The sequence below is a fragment of the Eubalaena glacialis genome, chromosome 4 (assembly GCF_028564815.1).
Source record: "Eubalaena glacialis isolate mEubGla1 chromosome 4, mEubGla1.1.hap2.+ XY, whole genome shotgun sequence".
Lineage (NCBI taxonomy): Eukaryota > Metazoa > Chordata > Mammalia > Artiodactyla > Balaenidae > Eubalaena > Eubalaena glacialis.
Genome location: NC_083719.1, coordinates 105,862,202 through 105,879,146, shown reverse-complemented (window position 1 = coordinate 105,879,146; position 16,945 = coordinate 105,862,202). Strand labels below are relative to the sequence as shown.

The window sequence follows — 16,945 nt, the reverse complement described above, 5'->3', positions numbered from 1 at the left end:
GACCTCAGACTTCCCAAAAGGCAAGAAAATCCCCACGTACCTAGGTAGGGCAAAAGAAAAAAGAAAAAACAGAGACAAAAGAATAGGGACGGGACCTGCACCTCTGGGAGGGAGCTGTGAAGGAGGAAAAGTTTCCACACACTAGGGAGCCCCTTCACTGGCGGGGACGGGGGTTGGGCAGGGGGGAAGCTTCGGAGCAACAGAGGAGAGCACGGCAACAGGGGTGCAGAGGTCAAAGCGGAGAGGTTCCCGCACAGAGGATCGGTGCCAACCAGCACTCACCAGCCTGAGAGGCTTGTCTGCTCCCCCGCTGGGGCAGGTGGGGGTTGGGAGCTGAGGCTTGGGCTTCAGAGGTCAGATCCCAGGGAGAGGACTGGGGTTGGCTGCGTGAACACAGCCTGAAGGGGGCTAGTGCGCCACAGCTAGTCAGGAGGGAGTCAGGGAAAAAGTCTGGAACTGCCTAAGAGGCAAGAGACCATTATTTCAGGATGTGCGAGGAGAGGGGATACAGAGCACTGCCTAAAAGAGCTCCAGAGACGGGTGCGAGCCACAGCTATCAGCTCAGACCTCAGAGATGGGCATGAAATGCTAACGCTGCCGCCACTGCCACCAAGAAGGCTGTGTGCAAGCACAGGTCACTATCCACACCTCCCCTCCTGGGAGCCTGTGCAGCCCGCCACTGCCAGGGTCCCGTGATCCAGGGACAACTTCCCCAGGAGAACACATGGCACGCCTCAGGCTGTTGCAATGTCATGCTGGCCTCTTCCGCCACAGGCTCGCCCTGCATTCCAATTATGACTACTGTACCCCTCCCTCTCCCTGGCATGAATGAGCAAGAGAGCCCTAATCAGCCGTGGCTTTACCCCCCTCTTGTCAGGGTGAGGAACAGATGCCTGAGGGTGCCCTACACACAGAGGCAGGGCCAAAACCAAAGCTGAAACCCAGGAGCTGTGCTAACAAAGAAGAGAAAGCGAAATTTCTCCGTGCAGCCTCAGGAGCAGCGGATTAAATCCCCACAATCAACTTGATGAACCCTGCGTCTGTGGAATACCTGAATAGACAATGAATGTTCCCAAAATTGAGGCGGTAGACTTTGGGAGCAATTGTAGACTTGGGGTTTGCTTTCTGCATCTGATTTGTTTCTGGTTTTTATATTTATGTTAGTTTAGTTTTGAGTGCTTGTTATCATTGGTGGCTTTGTTTATTGGTCTTGTTGCTCTCTTCTTTACTTTTTTATATATTTTTTATATTTTTTCCCCTTTTTCTCTTTTTGTGGGTGCGTACGTATATGTGTCTTTGTGTGATTTTGTCTGTTTAGGTTTGTTTATACCATTTGTCCTAGGGTTCTGACTGTTCGTGTTTTTGGTTTGTTTGTTTGTTTGTTTTCTTTTTATAAGTGTGTGTATGTTTCTTTGTGTCATTTTGCATGTTTAGTTTTGCTTTTACCATTTGGTTTGGGGTTCTATCGGTTTGTTGGGTTTTTTTTTTTTCTTTTTTTTCTTCCAAGCCCTGTGGCTGGCAGGGTCTTAATGCTCCGGCCAGGTGTCAGGCCCGAGCCTCCGAGATGGGAGAGCCAAGTCCAGGACATTGGACCACAAGAGACCTCCTGGCCCCATATAATATCAATCAGCGAAAGCTCTTGAGATCTCCATCTCAACAATAAAACCCAGCTCCACCCAACAGCCAGCAAACTCCAGTGCTGGAAGACCATGCCAAACAACTAGCAAGACAGGAACACAACCCCACCCATTAGCAGAGAGTCTGCCTAAGGTCATACTAAGTTCAAAGACAACCCAAAACACACCACCAGACGTGGCCCTGCCCACCAGAAGGACAAAATCCAGCCCCACCCACCAGAACACAGGCACCAGTCCCCTCCACAAGGAAGCCTACAAAACCTCACTCACTGGGGGCAGACACCAAAAACAATGGGAACTACAAACATGCAGCCTGCGAAAAGGAGACCTCATTAAGTTAAACAGTATGAGAAGACAGAGAAATATGCAACAGATAAAGGAGCAGGGTAAAAACCCACCAGACCAAACAAATGAAGAGGAAATAGGCAGTCTACCTGAAAAAGAATTCAGAGCAATGATAGTAAAGATGATCCAAAATCTTGGAAATAGAATGGAGGGAATACAAGAAACTTTTAACAAGGACCTAGAAGAACTACAGAGCAAACAAACAATGATGAACACAATAAATGAAATTAAAAATTCTCTAGAAGGAATCAATAGCAGAATAACTAGGGCAGAAGAACGGATAAGTGACCTGGAATATAAAATAGTGGAAATAACTGCCACAGAGCAGAAAAAAGGAAAAAGAATGAAAAGAATTGAGGACAGTCTCAGAGACATCTGGGACAACATTAAACGCACCAACATTTGAATTATAAGGGTTCCAGAAGAAGAAGAGAAAAAGAAAGGGACTGAGAAAATATTTGAAGAGATTAGAGTTGAAAACTGCCCTAACATGGGAAAGGAAATAGTCAATCAAGTCCAGAAAGTGCAGAGAGTCCCATATAGGATAAATACACGGAGAAACATGCCAAGACACATATTAATCAAACTATCAAAAATTAAATACAAAGAAAAAATATTAAAAGCAGCAAGGGAAAAACAACAAATAACATACAAGGGAATCCCCATAATGTTAACAGCTGATCTTTCAGCAGAAACTCTGCTACCCAGAAGGGAGTGGCAGGACATATTTAAAGTGATGAAAGGGAAGAACTTACAACCAAGATTACTCTACCCAGCAAGGATCTCATTCAGATTTGACAGAGAAAGTAAAACCTTTACAAACAAGCAAAAGCTAAGAGAATTCAGCACCACCAAACCAGCTTTACAACAAATGCTAAAGGAACTCACTAGACAGGAAACACAAGAGAAGGAAAACATCTACAATAACAAACCCAAAACAATTAAGAAAATGGTAAAAGGAACATACATATTGATTACTACCTTAAATGTAAATGGATTCAATGCTCCAACCAAAAGACACAGATTGGCTAAATGGATACAAAAACAAGACATGTATATATGCTGTCTACAAGACACCCACTTCAGACCTAGGGACACATACAGACTGAAAGTGAGAGGATGGAAAAAGATATTCCATGCAAATGGAAATCAAAAGAAAGCTGGAGTAGCAATTCTCATATCAGACAAAATAGACTTTAAAATAAAGACTACCACAACAGACAAAGAAGGACACTACATAATGATCAAGGGATCAATCCAAGAAGAAGATATAACAATTGTAAACATTTATGCACCCAACATAGGAGCACCTCAATACAGGCAAATGCTAACAGCCATGAAAGGGGAAATCGACAGTAACACAATAATAGTAGGGGACTTTAACACCCCACTTTCAGCAATGGAAAGATCATCCAAAATGAAAATAAATGAGGAAACACAAGCTTTAAATGACACATTAATCCAGATTAAACTGATATTTATAGGGCACGCCATCCAAAAACAACAGAATACACTTTCTTCTCAAGTGCTCATGGAACATTCTCCAGGATAGATCATACCTTGGGTCACAAATCAAGCCTCGGTAAATTTAAGAAGTTTGAAATCATATCAAGTATCTTTTCTGTCCACAACACTATGAGACTAGATATCAATTACAGGGAAAAAACTGTAAAAAATACAAACACATGGAGGCTAAACAATATGCTATTAAATAACGAAGAGATCACTGAAGAAATCAAAGAGGAAAACAAAAAATACTTAAAAACAAATGACAATGAAAACAGGACGGGAGGTCTGGGCAAGATGGCGAAAGAGTAAGACACGGAGATCACCTTCCTCCCCACAGATACTTCAGAAATACATCTACACGCGAAACTGCTCCTATAGAACACCCACTGAATGCTGGCAGAAGACGTCAGACCTCCCAAAAGGCAAGAAACTCCCCCACGTACCTGGGTAGGGCAAAAGAAAAAAGAAATAACAGGGACAAAAGAATAGGGACGGGACCTGCACCAGTGGGAGGGAGCTGTGAAGGAGGAAAGGTTTCCACACACTAGGAAGCCACTTCGCGGGCGGAGACTGCAGGTGGCGGAAGGGGGAAGCTTCGCAGCCACGGAGGAGAGCGCAGCCACAGGGGTGCGGAGGGCAAAGCGGAGAGATTCCCGCATGGAGGATCGGTGCCGACCAGCACTCACCAGCCCGAGAGGCTTGTCTGCTCACCCGCCGGGGTGGGCGGGGGCTGGGAGCTGAGGCTCGGGCTGCGATCGGATCGCAGGGAGAGGACTGGGGTTGGCTTCGTGAACACAGCCTGAAGGGGTTAGTGCACCACAGCTAGCCGGGAGGGAGTCCGGGAAAAGGTCTGGAGCTGCTGAACAGGCGAGAGACTTTTTCTTGCCTCTTTGTTTCCTGGTGCGCGAGGAGAGGGATTCAGAGCACCGCCTAAACGAGCTGCAGAGATGGGCGCGAGCCGCGGCTATCAGCGCAGACCCCAGAGATGGGCATGAGACGCTAAGGCTGCTGCTGCCACCACCAAGAAGCCTGTGTGCAAGCACAGGTCACTGTCCACACCTCCCCTCACGGGAGCCTGTGCAGCCCGCCACTGCCAGGGTCCCGTGATCCAGGGACAACTTCCCCGGGAGAACGCGCGGTGCGCCTCAGTCTGCTGCAACGTCACGCCGGCCTCTGCCGCCGCAGGATCGCTCCGTATCCGTACCCCTCCCTCCCCCCGGCCTGAGTGAGCCAGAGCCCCCGAAGTAGCTGCTTCTTTAACCCCGTCCTGTCTGAGCGAAGAACAGACGCCCTCAGGCGACCTACATGCAGAGTCGGGTCCAAATCCAAAGCTGAATCCCGGGAGCTGTGCGAACAAAGAAGAGAAAGGGAAATTTCTCCCAGCAGCCTCAGAAGCAGCGGATTAAAGCTCCACAAACAACTTGATGTACCTGCATCTGTTGAATACCTGAATAGACAATGAATCATCCCAAATTGAGGAGGTGGACTTTGGCAGCAGGATATACTATTTTTTCCCCTTTTCCTCTTTTTGTGACTGTATATGTGTATGCTTCTGGGTGAGATTTTGTCTGTATAGCTTTGCTTTCACCATTTGTCCTAGGCTTCGGTTCGTCCGTTTTTTTGTTTGTTTGTTTGTTTGTTTGTTTGTTTTACTTAAAACATTTTTTTCTTAATAATTTTTTTCTTATTTTTTATTTAAAAAATTTTTTTCTTAATAAATTTTTTCTTAAATTTTTCTTATTTTTTATTTAAAAAATTTTTTTTTAATTTTTTTCTTAATAAATGTTTCTTAATAATTTTTTTCTTATTTTTTATTATAATAGCTTCATTTTATTTTATCTTACTTTATTTTATTTTATTTTATCCTCTTTCCTTTTTTCTTTCTATTTTTTCTCCCTTTTATTCTGAGCCGTGTGGATGAAAGGCTCTTGGTGCTCCAGCCAGGCATCAGGGCTGTGCCTCTGAGGTGGGAGAGCCAACTTCAGAACACTGGTACACAAGAGACCTCCCAGCTCCACGTAATACCAAACAGCGAAAATCTCTCAGAAATCTCCATCTCAACACCAAGACCCAGTTTCACTCAACGACCAACAAGCTACAGTGCTGGACACCCTATGCCAAACAACTAGCAAGACAGGAACACAGCCCCATCCATTAGCAGAGAGGCTGCCTAAAATCATAATAAGGCCACAGACACCCCAAAACACACCACCAGATGTGGACGTGCCCACCAGAAAGACAAGATCCAGCCTCATCCACCAGAACACAGGCACTAGTCCCCTCCACCAGGAAGCCTACACAACCCACTGAACCAACCTTAGCCACTGGGGACAGATACCAAAAACAACAGGAACTACGAACCTGCAGCCTGTGAAAAGGAGACCCCAAACACAGTAAGATAAGCAAAATGAGAAGACAGAAAAACACACAGCAGATGAAGGAGCAAGGTAAAAACACACCAGACCTAACAAATGAAGAGGAAATAGGCAGTCTACCTGAAAAAGAATTCAGAATAATGATAGTAAAGATGATACAAAATCTTGGAAATAGAATAGACAAAATGCAAGAAACATTTAACAAGGACGTAGAAGAACTAAAGAGGAACCAAGCAACGATGAAAAACACAATAAACGAAATTAAAAATACTCTAGAAGGGATCAATAGCAGAATAACTGAGGCAGAAGAACGGGTAAGTGACCTGGAAGATAAAATACTGGAAATAACTACTGCAGAGCAGAATAAAGAAAAAAGAATGAGAAGAACTGAGGACAGTCTCAGAGACCTCTGGGACAACATTAAACGCACCAACATTCGAATTATAGGGGTCCCAGAAGAAGAAGAGAAAAAGAAAGGAACTGAGAAAATATTTGAAGAGATTATAGTTGAAAACTTCCCTAATATGGGAAAGGAAATAGTTAATCAAGTCCTGGAAGCACAGAGAGTCCCATACAGGATAAATCCAAGGAGAAACACGCCAAGACACATATTAATCAAACTACCAAAATTAAATATAAAGAAAACATATTAAAAGCAGCAAGGGAAAAACAACAAATAACACACAAGGGAATCCCCATAAGGTTAACAGCTGATCTTTCAGCAGAAACTCTGCAAGCCAGAAGGGAGTGGCAGGATATACTTAAAGTGATGAAGGAGAAAAACCTACAACCAAGATTACTCTACCCAGCAAGGATCTCATTCAGATTTGATGGGAGAAATTAAAACCTTTACAGACAAGCAAAAGCTGAGAGAGTTCAGCACCACCAAACCAGCTTTACAACAAATGCTAAAGGAACTTCTCTAGGCAAGAAACACAAGAGAAGGAAAACACCTACAATAACAAACCCAAAACATTTAAGATAATGGGAATAGGAACATACATATCGATAATTACCTTAAATGTACATGGATTAAATGCTCCCACCAAAAGACACAGACTGGCTGAATGGATACAAAAACAAGTCCCATATATATGCTGTCTACAAGAGACCCACTTCAGACCTGGGGACACATACAGACTGAAAGTGAGGGGATGGAAAAAGATATTCCATGCAAATGGAAATCAAAAGAAAGCTGGAGTAGCAACTCTCATATCAGACAAAATAGACTTTAAAATAAAGACTATTACAAGAGACAAGGAAGGACACTATATAATGATCAAGGGATCAATCCAAGAAGAAGGTATAACAATTGTAAATATTTATGCACCCAAAGGAGCACCTCAATACATAAGGCAAATACTAACAGCCATAAAAGGGGAAATCGACAGTAACACAATCATAGTAGGGGACTTTAACACCCCACTTTCACCAATGGACAGATCATCCAAAATGAAAATAAATAAGGAAACACAAGCTTTAACTGATACATTAAACAAGATGGACTTAATTGATATTTATAGAACATTCCACCCCAAAACGACAGAATACACATTTTTCTCGAGTGCTCATGGAACATTCTCCAGGATATATCATATCTTGGGTCACAAATCAAGCCTTGGAAAATTTAAGAAAATTGAAATCATATCAAGTATCTTTACCGACCACAGTGCTATGAGGCTAGATATCAATTACAGGAAAAGATCTGTAAAAAATACAAACACATGGAGGCTACACAATACACTACTTAATAACGAAGTGATCACTGAAGAAATCAAAGGGGAAATCAAAAAATACCTAAAAACAAATGACAATGGAGACACGACGACCCAAAACCCATGGGATGCAGCAAAAGCAGTTCTAAGAGGGAAGTTTATAGCAATACAAGCCTACCTCAAGAAACAGGAAACATCTCAAATAAACAACCTAACCTTGCACCTAAAGCAATTAGAGAAAGAAGAACAAAAAAACCCCAAAGATAACAGAAGGAAAGAAATCATAAAGATCAGAGCAGAAATAAATGAAAAAGAAATGAAGGAAACGATAGCAAAGATCAATAAAACTAAAAGCTGGTTCTTTGAGAAGATAAACAAAATTGATGAACCATTAGCCAGACTCATCAAGAAAAAAAGGGAGAAGACTCAAATCAATAGAATTAGAAATGAAAAAGGGGAAGTAACAACTGACACTGCAGAAATACAAACGATCATGAGAGATTACTACAAGGAACTCTATGCCAATAAAATGGACAACCTGGAAGAAATGGACAGATTCTTAGAAACACACAACCTGCCGAGACTGAACCAGGAAGAAATAGAAAATATGAACAGACCAATCACAAGCACTGAAATTGAAACTGTGATTTAAAATCTTCCAACACACAAAAGCCCAGGACCAGATGGCTTCACAGGCGAATTCTAGCAAACATTTAGAGAAGAGCTAACACCTATCCTTCTCAAACTCTTCCAAAACATTGCAGAGGGAGGAACACTCCCCAACTCATTCTACGAGGCCACCATCACCTTGATACCAAAACCAGACAAAGATGTCACAAAGAAAGAAAACTACAGGCCAATAACACTGATGAACATAGATGCAAAAATCCTCAACAGAATACTAGCAAACAGAATCCAACAGCACATTAAAAGGATCATACAGCATGATCAAGTGGGGTTTATCCCAGGAATGCAAGGATTCTTCAATATATGCAAATCAATCAATCTGATACACCATATTAACAAACTGAAGGATAAAAACCATATGATCATCTCAATAGATGCAGAAAAAGCTTTTGACAAAATGCAACACCCATTTATGATAAAAACTCTACAGAAAGTAGACATAGAGGGAAACTACCTCAACATAATAAAGGTCATATATGACAAACCCACAGCAAACATCATTCTCAGTCGTGAAAAACTGAAAGCGTTTCCTCTAAGATCAGGAACGAGATAAGGATGTCCACTCTCACCACTATTATTCAACATACTTTTGGAAGTCCTAGCCATGGCAATCAGAGAAGAAAAAGAAATAAAAGGAATAGAGACTGGAAAAGAAGAAGTAAAGCTGTCACTGTTTGCAGATGACATGATACTATACATAGAGAATCCTAAAGATGCTACCAGGAAACTATTAGAGCTAATCAATGAATTTGGTAAAGGAGCAGGATACAAAATTAATGCACAGAAATCTCTTGCATTCCTATACACTAACGACCAAAAATCTGAAAGAGAAATTAAGGAAATACTCCCGTTTACCACTGCAAAAAAAAGAAAAAAATACCTAGGAATAAACCTACCTAAGGAGACAAAAGACCTGTATGCAGAAAACTATAAGACACTGATGAAAGAAATTAAAGATGATACAAACAGATGGATAGATATACCATGTTCTTGGATTGGAAGAGTCAACATTGTGAAAATGACTATACTACCCAAAGCAATCTACAGATTCAGTGCAATCCCTATCAAACTACCAATGGCATTTTTCACAGAACTGGAACAAAGAATTTCACAATTTGTATAGAAACACAAAAGACCCCGAACAGCCAAAGCAATCTTGAGAAAGAAAAACAGAGCTGGAGGAATCAGGCTCCTGGACTTCAGACTATACTACAAAGCTACAGTAATCAAGACAGTATGGTACTGGGACAAAAACAGAAATATAGATCAATGGAACAGGTTAGAAAGCCCAGAGATAAGCCCATGCACTATGGTCACCTTATCTTTGATAAAGGAGGCAAGAATATACAATGGAGAAAAGACAGCCTCTTCAATAAATGGTGCTGGGAAAACTGGACAGCTACATGTAAAAGAACGAAATTAGAACACTTCCTAACACCATATACAAAAATAAACTCAAAATGGATTAAAGACCTAAATGTAAGGCCAGACACTATCAAACTCTTAGAGGAAAACATAGGCAGAACACTCTATGACATAAATCACAGCAAGATCCTTTTTGACCCACCTCCTAGAGAAATGGAAATAAAAACAAAAATAAACAAATGGGACCTAACGAAACTTAAAAGTTTTGTGCACAAAGGAAACCATAAACAAGACGAAAAGACAACCCCCAGAATGGGAGAAAATATTTACAAACGAAGCAACTGACTAAGGATTAATCTCCAAAATATACAAGCAGCTCATGCAGCTCAATAATAAAAAAACAAACAACCCAATCAAAAAATGGGTGGAAGACCTAAATAGACATTTCTCCAAAGAAGACATACAGATTGCCAACAAACACATGAAAAGATGCTCAACATCACTAATCATTAGAGAAATGCAAATCAAAACCACAATGAGGTATCACCTCACACCCATCAGAATGGCCATCATGAAAAAAATCTACAAACAATAAATGCTGGAGAGGGTGTGTAGAAAAGGGAACCCTCTTGCATTGTTGGTGGTAATGTAAATTGATACAGCCACTATGGAGAAAAGTATGGAGGTTCCTTAAAAAACTAAAAATAGAACTACCGTACGACCCAGCAGGCCCACTACTGGGCATATACCCTGAGAAAACTATAATTCAAAAAGAGTCATGCACCACAATGTTCATTGCAGCTGTATTTACAATAGCCAGGACATGGAAACATGTTCATGGACAGATGAATGGATAAAGAAGATATGGCACATATATACAATGGGAATATTACTCAGCCATAAAAAGAAACGAAACTGAGTTATTTGTAGTGAGGTGAATGGACCTAGAGTCTGTCATACAGATTGAAGTAAGTCAGAAAGAGAAAAACAAATACTGTATGCTAACATGTTTATATGGAATCTATAAAAAAAATGGTCCTGATGAACCTAGGGACAGGACAGGAATAAAGACACAGATGTAGAGAATGGACTTGAGGACACAGGGAGGGGGAAAGGTATTCTGGGACGAAGTGAGAGAGTGGCATGGACGTATATACACTACCAAATGTAAAATAGATAGCTAGTGGGAAGCAGCCGCATAGCACAGAGAGATCAGCTTGGTGCTTTGTGTCCACTTAGAGGGGTGGGATAGGGAGGGTGGGAGGGAGACGCAAGAGGGAGGAGATAGGGGGATACATGTGTATGTATAGCTGATTCATTTTGTTATACAGCAGAAACTAACAAACCATTGTAAAGCAATTATACTCCAATAAAGATGTTAAAAAAAAAATCGTAGAGATGAACAAACATCCACAAATAGCTAAACAATGAAAAAGAAGACTTGATGGAAATCTGCCATACCAGGCTATCAGCTGTACAATGAAGCCATTATTAAAAAAGAAAAGTGTGGTTTGCACTGAAATAACAAATAGGCTAAAGCAACAAGACAGAATGCTCAGAATCAGACCCAGTACTATTCAGAGTAAGATCCAGAGTCTGACTTGATTTCCAATTCAGGTAGCACCACAAATTAACTGGTAAATAATTAATTATTTGGAGTCAAAATTTGGAAAATTGATTCACTACATGTAGAAAAATAAAGTAATTCTTGGACCAAAAGTGATCACAAGTACATTAAAGAACCAAAGGTGAAAGACAAAACTATGAAGTTAACAGGAGGAAATATAGGAGAATATCTTCATAACCTAGCAGTGAAGAAAGACTTTTTTAACAAAATCCCAAAGACACAAACCAGAATGACAAAAATTTATGAATTAGATTAAAGCAAAATTAAGAATCTCTAGTCAATGAACAAAATGATGGATAGAGTTAATGGACAGAAGATCAGGAGAAGATATTTACAAAGTGTAAAACTAACCAGGGACCAATATCCAGAGCATACACAGAAATCTTGCAAAGCAACTAGAAAACGATAGGAACTTCAAAAAAAAAAAAAAAAATAGACAAAAGATATGAGCAAGTAATTTACAGGAAAGGAAACCAAAATGCTAAGGAGCATATAAAGAGGTAGCCTAACTAATTGGTACCAGAGAAATGCAAATTAAACCAAACTGATGTCAATTCTTCACAACTTAATCCATCAATTCAATGAAATTTCAGTAGAAATCCCAGCAAGTTATTTTGTGGATGCTGACAAACTAATCCAACATTTAAATGAAGAGATAAAAGATCCAGAATAGCGAACACTATATTGAACAAGAACCAAGTCAGAATACCACCTAACAGGAATGTAAATTGATACAGCCACTATGGAGAACAATATGGAGGTTCCTTAAAAAACTAAAAATAGAATTACCATATGACCCAGCAATCCCACTACTGGGCATATACCCAGAGAAAACCGTAATTCAAAAAGACACATGCACCCCTATGTTCATTGCAGCACTATTTACAATACCCAGGTCATGGAAGCAACCTAAATGCCCATCAACAGACAAATGGATAAAGAAGTTGTGGTACATATATACAATGGAATATTACTCAGCCATAAAAAGGAACGAAACTGAGTCATTTGTTGAGATGTGGATGGATCTAGAGACTGTCATACAGAGTGAAGTAAGTCAGAAAGAGAAAAACAAATATCATATATTAATGCATGTATGTGGAACCTAGAAAAATGGTACAGATGAACCGGTTTGCAGGGCAGAAGTTGAGACACAGATGTAGAGAACAAACGTATGAACACCAAGGGGGGAAAACTGTGGTGGGGTGGGGATGGTGGTGTGCTGAATTGGGTGATTGGGATTGACATGTATACACTGATGTGTATAAAATTGATGACTGATTAAAAAAAAAAAAAGAATACCACCTAACATCAAAATTTACTATAAATCTACAATAATCAAGACAGTGCAGTACTGGCAAAGGAACAGACATATAGATCAATGAAACCAGATAGACTCCAGAAATAGGCATACATAAATGTGCATGTGCAAATGTGTGGTGGCACATAGGGCACATTTGGAGAAGCGCATTTAGATCACTGAGAACCCTGGTCTGACTGCAATTTAGAGTGAGCTCTACGAGATGACTCTGCAGAGGGAAACAGGGTCAGATCAGTTTACAGATGATTGTAAGTGAGGCTAAGGAGTTTGAATTTGCACCTGAGGCAAATGCAGAGTCATTGAAGAATGTTAAGCAAGAAGGGAGTGACTTGTTTGGATTTGTATTTAGAATGATCACTCTGACTGCAGTGTGGAGAAAAGGCAGGGGTGGGCAGGAATGAGGGAGCCAGTTAGAAGGATGTGGCCATCCTCCATGCTACAGCATTCATTAATTTAACAAAAGACCTTGGTAGTGAGGCAAGAGATAGATGGGCTCCAGGCTAGACATTTACAACTGGCCTCCTGTTCACACCTCCTGGGGAGAGAAGAAGATGAGCTCCAGGCCGGACATTCATTACCAGCCCCTGTTTACATTTCCTGAAGCAAGAGATAAATGGACTCCAGGATTACATATTTATGACCGGACTCCTGTCTATATTTCAAGATCTGCACCTCGATATAAAAACCAGCAACAGGAATAAGGTAAATAACCGGACATTGGGCATTTTATGGCAGGGACAGGGTGGGACTAAACCCTATTAAAGGATCAAGAGGTCACACACTTCCCATCCTTGGGGCAAGGGAGACACTACGCATGCGCAAAAGCCTTCACAGGGTCAAAATGGCAGGAGATGCCAGACCATATTAAGTCCTGCTATCTCCTCCCAGAGGCCTTTGCGGTGGGATCCATCTTAACTTAGGGGTGCGTGCGCACCCAGGGGAGGGTCCAGAAGCAAATTAGCCACAGGGTCAAAACAGTATGATTGGCCAAAAAGAAGAAAAAGACCCAGAAGACTGCCCCCTTATAAAGGACTTAAACTTCCCAAAGGCGCAGCTCTCTCTCTCTGTTCGCCCGTGCGTCTTTCCGCGTGTACTTCGTTTTTCCAATAAACTTTTTACTTTTCTCTTTACCTGCTGCCTGCTTGCCTGAATTCTTTCTTGACAAGGAAGGTAAGAACTAGGGACCTAGGCCTTTGCTGCTGGGCCCTGTGGTCCAGTGTTTAGGACTCCCAGTCCAGGAACTAAGATCTTGCTTCCTACTATTGCTTGCTGCAAGCTGCCGCATCCGAAATCAGTAGCCTGACTCTCTTAGTGGATTAGGCATCCAATTGTAAAGTCAGAAGACTAGATAAAATGGTTTCCACATGGCCCTCCCAGCTCTATGATTTTCAAATCCTGCTTATTTTATATTCAATCAAAGAAGGGAGTGATGACGCATAAGCAGAGAAATTGGCAAATTTGTGATCAATATGCAGAACTCACATTCAGCAGACAGGAGGCATTAAAGGCTATATATGATGCTGATTGCCTAGATAACTCTCTGTGATCAAGCACACTTTACAATTAATGATAAATTTTTTTGATTCAGGTGAGAATCAAACTGTTTTAAAAAGTTTTAGTGTTTGAAATTGTATGGGAAAACTGCTGAATATTCTAAATAGGGACAGAAATACTTTAACTTCACTAGAGTCACTTCTGTGTCTCCCATCCAAAATAAGATTGGATTTGATAGGAAAATCTAGGGCATTGCGATGACAATTACCAGGCTTAGTCTTAGTTCCACTTAGGCTTTATATAATTCCAACCAGATAAAAAGCAGAGGGCAGTAAGTGGCAGAGATGGGTGCTCACCTCTGCCTCTCTTTATCAGAGTTCCGACTCCAACAGTAAAGAAACATGACATTAAACCACTTTTACTCAACCCTGGCTGCATGTTAGAATTACCTGAGGGTCTTTTACAAATTCCTTATGCCTAGGCCCCATTCCTAGAGTGTCTCACTTAATTGATCTAGAGTGAGAAGGCTTTTAAAGCTTCCCAGGCGATTTTCATGTGCAACCAGAGTTAAAAACCACTGCACCAGGTAATTATCACAGCAATTCTCAAGATGCCCCCCAGGGATGGCTGGAGGTTGAGAATGTCTTCCAAGTGGCTGGCAGTCTGAATTCTTGTGTGTTTGGGTTATTTTATGGTTTGCCAAAAAAAACCAGAAATATCACATTAAAAATAAATCAGTTCTATCATTGGTGTCCCATCTAAAGGGTAGCAGTGTTTTCATAAATCTAGTTTGGTAGTTTTATAGAGTTTTTTGGTTTTTGTTTTTGTTTTTAATGGAGCAAGAGGAAGTAGGAGGAAAGGGAAGTGAGGGAGGAAATGCAGAGATCACTAAGAGGGTTCTCACACAAGAGTTTTAGAACCTCTGGGTTTAAGGAGCTGGGTCCAGTGTAAGGAAATAGCAGTTGTACAGGACACCACCTGTTTCCCATCATGCCCTTGGGGGAATTTTGAGCTCTATCATAATTATAGTCTTCTACATTATAACATGAAATTGCAAGATTTTTTTTAAGGATCGTAGATCGTAATACTGCCAAGTGACCTAGCGAGCGCGCTCTCTCTCTCTCTCTCTCTCTCTCTCTGAAAAAAGCCCCAAATCAATAGAGGGCTCTTATTGCATCTTTAAAGTTTTACAAATAGGTCTTAGGAATCATCCAGCATCCTGTGGTTTCCATAGCTGGACAACTCTTAGATCTTATCAGCCTGCTGAACTGTTCCTTTTTCAGAAACATGCACCATCCAAAATGTTTCTGATATCCTTGCTTTTAACTGTTGTGAGTGAATCAAAGCAGCTAAATTTGATATGAAGTAATCATTTCCTTCAAGATTTAACTCATCTTTCTGGGCTTGAAATACTGAACAAGCAATGCCTTGGCCTCATCCGAATCCTACAAATGTATTTTTCACCCAACAAATTCTATTTCAGTAAGAGACCCATTTTACTGAATAACAACATTGATGGGTAAGTGAGAATTACATACCTCATCTTGTGATGGAAGCCCAGTATCTTGCTCTTGATCATGTTCTGTATATGAACTACAGATAGTTTGAAATGTAGCCAGTTCCTTTCTATTTCCGCACTGCTATAGACTGAATGTTTGTCTTCCTCTCAAATTCATATGTTGAAACCTAATTCCCAGTGTGATAGTATTTGGAGGTGGGGGCTTTGAGAGATGGAGTCCTCATGAATGGGATTAGTGACTTTATATCTATGAACAAGGAAGTAGGTCCTCACCAGAAAATGAATCTGCCAGGACCTTGATCTTGGACTTTCCAGCCTCCAGAACTGTGGGAAATAAATTTCTGTTGTTTATAAGCCACTCAATTTATGGGATTCTGTTAGAGCAGCCTGAACTGACTAAGACACCATTTATCAACCCAGACCCTCTCTTTTTCTTTCCAAGGAGACTGGGTCTACATTGATGTAATTAAAGTTCCTCCCCAGGGTTCCTCTGGGACCCTTCACAATAACTGTGCATCCCTTCAGCGTGATGTTGACATTTTCTGGGATATCAACAGTCCAGTTGCTTAGGATGGTCTTCATTCTCACGGTAGATGTGGCAAAGAACTCAAGGTTTTTTGAAATTGATAGAGGTAGGGGGTCTTATTTATGGTATTCTTTCTTTTCTATCATTGTAAAATAGTAGTATTATTATATAAAAATAATTATGTATTAGTTTTCTAGCACTGTCATAACATCGTACCACAAACTAGGTGGCTTAGAACAACCGAAATTTATTGTACACAGTTCTGGAGGTCAGAAGTCTGAAATTAAGGTGTCAGGCAGGGCCCTGTTCCCCCTGAAACCTGTAGGGGAATCCCTCCTCGCCTCTCCCTAGCTTCTGGTGGTTTGCTACCAATCTTTGGTGTTCCTTGGCTTGCAGCCACATAACTCCAATCTCTGTCTTCATTGTCACATGGTGTTCTCACTACTTGCCACTGCTTTCACAAGACCATCTTTTTTTAATTTATTTTTTGGCTGCGTTGGGTCTTCGTTGCGGTGCACGGGCTTCACATTGTAGTGGCGGAGCACGGGCTCTAGGCACGCGGGTTTCAGTAGTTGTGGCCCGTGGGCTCAGTAGTTGTGGCTCGCAGGCTCTAGAGCGCAGGCTCAGTAGTTGTGGTGCATGGGCTTAGTTGCTCTGTGGCATGTGGGATCTTCCTGGATCAGGGATCGAACCTGTGTCCCCTGCATTGGCAGGCGGATTCTTAATCACTGCGCCACTAGGGAAGTCCTAAGACCATCTTCTTATAAGGACAACAGTCATGACTTTATCTTAACTAATTACATCTGCAACGACCTTATTTCCAAATAG

The 16,945-nt window shown here is 41.2% G+C and overlaps 1 pseudogene; it reads right to left on the bottom strand.

Moving 5' to 3' along the window:
* Positions 1-15,317: 15,317 nt before the first annotated feature.
* Positions 15,318-16,173, bottom strand: LOC133090559 (large ribosomal subunit protein uL6-like; annotated as a pseudogene).
* Positions 16,174-16,945: the final 772 nt, after the last annotated feature.